At 33.1% G+C, this 6576-nt stretch overlaps 1 long non-coding RNA gene across 4 annotated transcripts in view; it reads left to right on the top strand.

The window, feature by feature from the left end:
* Positions 1-929: 929 nt before the first annotated feature.
* The window catches only part of LOC116419329, a 149030-nt gene continuing 143383 nt past the window's right edge, over positions 930-6576 (top strand). For all 4 annotated transcript variants that reach the window (XR_004229601.1, XR_004229603.1, XR_004229602.1 and 1 more), the window contains exon 1: positions 930-1026. This is a non-coding gene — a long non-coding RNA (uncharacterized LOC116419329). The remainder of the gene's footprint in view (positions 1027-6576) is intronic.

Raw genomic sequence — 6576 nt, 5'->3', positions numbered from 1 at the left:
TTAAAGCCAATATTTCTAGTACAATATTGAATAATAGCAGTGATAATGAGCATCCTTGATCACCCCTGATCTTATTGGAAATGTGACCAGCTTCTCTCAATTACAAATAATGCTTACTGATGGTTTTAGATAGATGCTGTTTATCATTTTAAGGAAAACTCCCTTTATTCCTCATGTTTTTAATAAGAATGAGTATTCTATTTTATCAGAAGATTTTTCTGCATCTATTGAGATTATCATATGATTTCTGTTAGGTTTGTTATTGATATGGTCAATTAGTTTATTTTGTACTCCATCAGCTTCATTTGCTGGGAAGACCAAAGTTAGCTATGCTGAATCTGTCTCATCTAGTTCTGGGAATTCTCCATGACAGAATTTCCCTGAAATAGGCTTGGGACACAGGAGCTCCTTAAAGGCAGGAATTTACAAGGATATTCTGACTTTATGTCAGAGATTTCAGAGAGAAATACTATTATTGTTGATTAGAAAACAGTGGGTAAAAAATAGGCTTAAAGGCTTTGAGGAGAAGTTCTGAATTCCAAAGAACTTAGCTCCAAAGGTAAAGCATCTCTTTTACTTACAAGCCACTGAAAACAGACAGACCAGCCTTGTGGGGTAAAAACAAAAACAAAAGCTTCTAAGAATACTACTTTTTCTGAAAACTGCATGTCCTAACAATTCTATCTTTCCAAGGGATAAAGCTAAAAATTCATGACTTTAAGTTTAAAGAAAGGTGAAACAGAAACTACTCTTTATCTCATGGGGAAGATGAAACATTCAGCTGAGAGTATTTCTAGTGGCCAAGAGGTGGACACAGAGAGAAACAATACAACCATGTATCCAAAGAAGCAACACTTAGCAGCAACCACAATGACAGTACCAGCAGAATTCTGTTACTAACTTTCTATGACATAACAGAGAGCAACATCTACATTCCTAGGTGAGACTGGACATTATACCCAATTGACTAGAAGCATATCCAAAGTAAGAGATGAAAAAGTTATCTAATCAGAGTATCCTGGCAAGGTAGGAGGTGTGATTTATCCCCCATTAATGATTCTTGACCATATGTATACCTCCTCCATATGTTTACCATGGCTTTAATCGTTTTCTACTTTTCTATACAGGTGCTTTGGCCATAGGTATTCCTTAAATGTATTTTGTTCAAGGTATATTTCTCATTAGTCTCCCAGTCTTCTCATTGTGGATAGCCATAGCTGTAGAGAATAATGTATGACTGGTTGATGGCAGAAAGAATTCAGAACTTCTCCTCAAAGCCTTTAAGCCTATTTTTTTACCCACTGTTTTCTAATCAATAATAGTAGTATTTCTCTCTAATATCTCTGACTTAAAGTCAGAATATCCTTGTAAATTCCTACCTTTAAGGAGCTCCTGTGTCCCAAGCCTATTTCAGGGAAATTCTGCCATGGAGAATTTCCAGAACTAGATGAGACAGATTCAGCATAGGTAACTTTGGTCTTCCCAGCAAGCTGATGGAGTACAAAAGTTAATCCTGTCAAGGACTATCTCTGCCTTTATTGTGTAGATGTGGTAGGCAATAAATCATCCTGCACAAAATTTGGCAGTAGAATTATTGGTATACAGGTCTGGTAGAAGTGAGTGCTTCCATTTCCCATTCTGCAGTGCAATTAACATGTTTGCCATTGATGATTAGTAGATTGGGAACAATAATGGATAGGTCTTAAACTAAATGAGTAGGACTTTGAACAATCGTATAGTAAAGCAGCACTTTCTTACGTACATATGTGTGTGTGTGTGTGTATGTGTATGCATGTGTGTGTGCACATCTTATTTATCAAAACATGTTGCTTAACAAACATTGGTTAAGAACCTACCAAATTCTAATGGTAGGTAGTAGAGATAAAAGGAAGAAATAATATACAGCCAATGCCCTCAGAAGTTTGTAGCTTGATGATGAATAACTGACACTGGATTTTACAAAGTATTTTGTTGATGTTAGTACAGTACTCTTAAATTTCTCCCTAGAGAACAACAGTTTCCTAGGTTATAGACTTCTCCTAGACAGGGTTAACTGAACACACAAGACCTGTCTATTGTTTAACCATTGTTTTTATAATCTGTCAAGTATTTGTGGCTCTGCCTTGTAAGCTCTGGAAAGCCTTTGTTTAAAATTCGCCACTCTGTCTTTGCTTAATGTCAGGCTGACCTTTATATTTGAATTGCTTTTCTGAAGTTTACATCTGGTCTGTAATATCTGAAGTTCTTTATAGTATATTGCTTTATACTTGAAGTCTCATTTGAATATAAGGAACTTTGGGGAAATGCTGTTTTTGCCCACATTTCATACAAAGAGAGACAGCATTCATGGCAGTGGATAAATAGCCAGGTAAAAGTCAGGAAATTCTGGGTTCAAGTTCTGCCTTTAACATAATCTAATTGCAAGCCTAGGTAAGATAATCACCTCACAATGTTTAATGCCATTTTTTAACACTACAATATACATAAGAATTATTATTCTGCCTGATATAGATAGCTATCTAATGTGTTCTGTATACTAATGAAATGAAAGTGCCATGCCTTCCTCCCTTCTAAGAAAAAATCTTTCCCAAAGGCCCTTGATAAGCATTAGTCAAACTTGGAAAACTGATGAAATGACTTTGTTCCAAGGCTTTGCCTTAGAAGGCCCTAGTTTCTGTGTCTTATTATATGCAGCATAAATTTGTCATGCAGCCCTGCTTCTAGTAAAGGAATATAGATTGCATAGAAATACTGGCACATTTTAATTTTGAATGTTGTAATATTTAGCTCAAGTTTCTTTTGGCATATACAAGGTACTTGAGGACACTGCATTAACTCTAAAAGGTGCCCTTGCAATCCCCAAGATAATGATTGTAACTTCAAAATATAAGTAGAGTCTGCTCATAATATCCTTTGAGGATAATATATTTTGTAACTTTCTGATTATCATCCAGCATAAGCTATTTTATGGTGAGCAACCTGGTTATAGCCTGATAATTCACTTCACTGAATTTAATACATCCATGCAATGTTATTATTCACCTTCTCCTTTTCAAATTGAACATTTAGTCTGATACTTAAGTCTTGCTTAGGATAATTTTGCAAAGCAGAAAGATGAATTCTAAAACTGTCACTTCCAGAGACTTCCTATTACTTTAAACAATCAAATGCAAAAATTTTAGTTGGTATTTAAGGGCCTTTATGATTTGGTCTCCATCTACATTTTGAAACTTAATTCATCTTTTCTCTTCAATGAATTAAAAAAAAATATGGCATCTTTCTTATATGCCACAGACTAAGTGCTCAGCATACATTAATGAAAAGCAAGATACTTATTGGTCTCAATGAGCTTATATCTTAGTGTATGAGAGAAATCAAAGAGAATTCAGCTTCAGTGCCAGTGGCAAGATATTGCTGAGACATAGATAGCAAAGCCCTTGGGTTGTATTGGTAGGTTAAATATTACTGTGAAGAAAGGACTAGAAAATAGTGGCAGGGTAGATGGTGATGTCTGATGGTCCTCCAGTTTATCAAAAGGATTATCAGTTGGTGAATCTCTGTTTATCTAAACGATATTGTAATTTTGTTTTCTCCCTTCTGGCAGGCCAGTGAAGGAACTAATTCCCTGAACTTGTGACTCCATTTCTTTCCTCCAATTCTTTGTGTATATGATATATGCCTCTCTGTCCTCATTGAAATGTAATTTCATTTCCTTTTATTTTATGTCTTTGTAACCCTGGGATCTTTCACAATGCCTTAAAACATAGATGATATTTAATGTGTGTTCAATTGAAATCAAAACAAGCAGTTGTCATACATTTAATGTGTACAAGATACTGCTAAATGCTAGGGATACTTAGAAAAGCAAAAATTACCCAAGATTTCAAGGATCTTGCATTTTAATGAAAGATATAGTTCATAAACAATTTTGTACAAATAAAATTAGATTGATAGAATAGCATAAATCATTGGTAATCTCAAAGAAAAAGTTCCTCGTAGGAAATGGGATTTTAGTTGATTCTTGAAGGGAAGTCAGGAGACAGAAAGGAGGAGGGAGAAGAATATTCTAAGCATGGCCAGGGAAATATCATACTCAGGCAACAGATTGTGTTATATAAAGAACAACAAAGGGGTCATTAACACCAGATCATAGATTACAGGTAGAAAAGTGAAACAAGACTACTGCAAATGTAAGAAAAAGCCAGGTAATTAAGGGTTTTTAAAGCCAAACAGAGAATTTCATATGGTAATTGGGATCACTCAGATTTATTGGAATTTATATGCATTTATATGGAAGGGAAGGTGTGACATGATTAGACTTGTGCTTTTGTAAGTTCACTTACATAGCTAAGTAGAAGACCAAATGGAATGGAGGGGTAAGAGAAAGGAGGCAGAAAGATCACACAGAAGAGCTAGAATTAAGTTAATACTATGAATTTAGGCCATGGAGTAAAATGTTTCAGAGAATTTAAGCCCAAGGTCTTGCTTTTGCTTAAAATTTCCAGATAAGGAATAAATATTTCTCATTCCTAAGTTAAGAAATATAGGTATGAATTATACAATTTAACATTTCAGAGTTTGAGTAGATATCAAATAGGAAGTGTTAAGTTCTTTGAGAGAAAAAAAGCTTTTCTGTTATCTTATTATAGAAGAAAAAGTGAGTTCAATACATTTTTGGTTTAAGCATTTTTTTATGTTGTCATTGTTGGATAAATTTGGAATAAAGTTTAATTCAGATGAATAATTTTCACTTTCAACAAATAATGAGATTAAAATTCTTGTTAGAAATGTATCTTTCTTAGATTGCCAAGGTGGAATGAGGGAGTTCCTACAATATCAGTTTTGTCCACCATAGAATTTAGATTTTAGTGCCAAAATGACAAATAAAACAAAGCTCCATTGAATTTGGATACTTAAATATTAGAAATAGAACAAAATAGTTATTAAGATCTTATTCCTGGGATATACAGAATTTCTGTTAAACACATTATTCTTTTATTATCTTATCAATGTACTACAATTTTAAAATGAAGGATGCCTCGTTTGTTTTTAAGATTCAGTGTAATCAATAAGATATTTTATAAGAAAAAAACATTTTTATGTATACACACAAACACACTCTCAAATTAGCTTTCAATTTTCTAGTTTTTTTTTTTTTAAATTTTACTCTTCAGTTTTTTGAGCAGTGAGGAAATGGATCTGACACACTAGTTTAGTAGTTACAACATTTGTTTGTGTAATATTCATTTGTTTATTTTTAATTCTGCAGGCAAAATGGCTTATAGTAGGGTGATTCATGATTTTTCATACCTCTTAACAAAAACAGGTGAGCACAATAGATGAGCTACCAGTATGTGTATGAAGTCCAACATCTGCCAAACATATTGATTATTCATATAAGTATACCTTCAAATATTTTAGTTAGATCTTAGCAACTTATATTCATAGTAAGCACCACTGATTCACAGCATCCCATTCTTTTCACCAGACAGATGTTGACTTTAAGGTTAAGTTAAGACTATGTGTGACCATTCTCCTTTGCAGTTTTTCTACTTGATCTTTTGGGCATAACATCATAGAACATATTAAATTAAATTTTTTATAAGGATGGGCCCAAGAAACCAATTAATTTTCAATATTTTTAGTCTCATGCTGGAAAGTTTGTTAGGTCAAGTTGAAGAGTTAACTTTTTTATGCCATAAGATTTATTTATTTTAATCCAAGTCCAAAGATAGGTATATTATCAACTGAAATATTTGAATTTATATCCCTAGTTCTTGGCATGTAGTAGGTACTTAATACATACTTACTGAGTAAAAACAGGACAAAGAAAGACTAAAAATAGTTGTCCTTGAAAAGAATTTTTTCAACTATCCTTTGTATATCTGATATTCTAGAAATTTCAAGTATTGAAGAATTATCTTAGGAGGTTGTTGTAGAGTCATGCAAACTACCATGCACATCACCCACCCTTTTTCTCCCTTTGTAAGCAATAAAATGACATTTAAGAATGACTTAAAACAGTAGGATAAGAGAGATCTTTCTTTTGTTCTTGCTTAGGCTTATAGTTTGTCTGATAATCTTCCTTGAATGTAAAGAAGTTTGATAATAGAAATTTCTTATCTGCCAATTTTGGCAGTCTTCAAAATTGAGCTCAGATTCCACCTATCTTATATTTTCCTTGACTACTGAAATCTTTATTCCCCATGTTTGTATAACACACAAGTAGTTTGCATCGCAGAATTTTGTATGTCATATATATACATACATACACACACATACACACTTGTAGTACATGCTACTTAGGCATGCTATGCCTAAAAGTCAGGCAGATTTCACTTCTTTCTTAGGAACTCTGATTTTTTTTCTCTTTTTAAAAAAAATCTATTTATTTGATACATATTCATTTATGAATCATGTTGGGAGAGAAAAGATAGAACACAAGGGAAACATTATGGGAGAAAAAAAAAACCCAGAAAAATAGAAGTGAACATAGAATGTTCATATTTAGATTCAATTGTCTATGTTTCTTTTTCTAGATGTCAATAGCATTTTCTTTCCAAAGTCTATTGGGAT

Source organism: Sarcophilus harrisii, chromosome 5 (genome assembly GCF_902635505.1).
Source record: "Sarcophilus harrisii chromosome 5, mSarHar1.11, whole genome shotgun sequence".
Lineage (NCBI taxonomy): Eukaryota > Metazoa > Chordata > Mammalia > Dasyuromorphia > Dasyuridae > Sarcophilus > Sarcophilus harrisii.
Note: the sequence above shows the minus strand (reverse complement) of the source record. Positions and strands in the feature narration are given on the sequence as shown.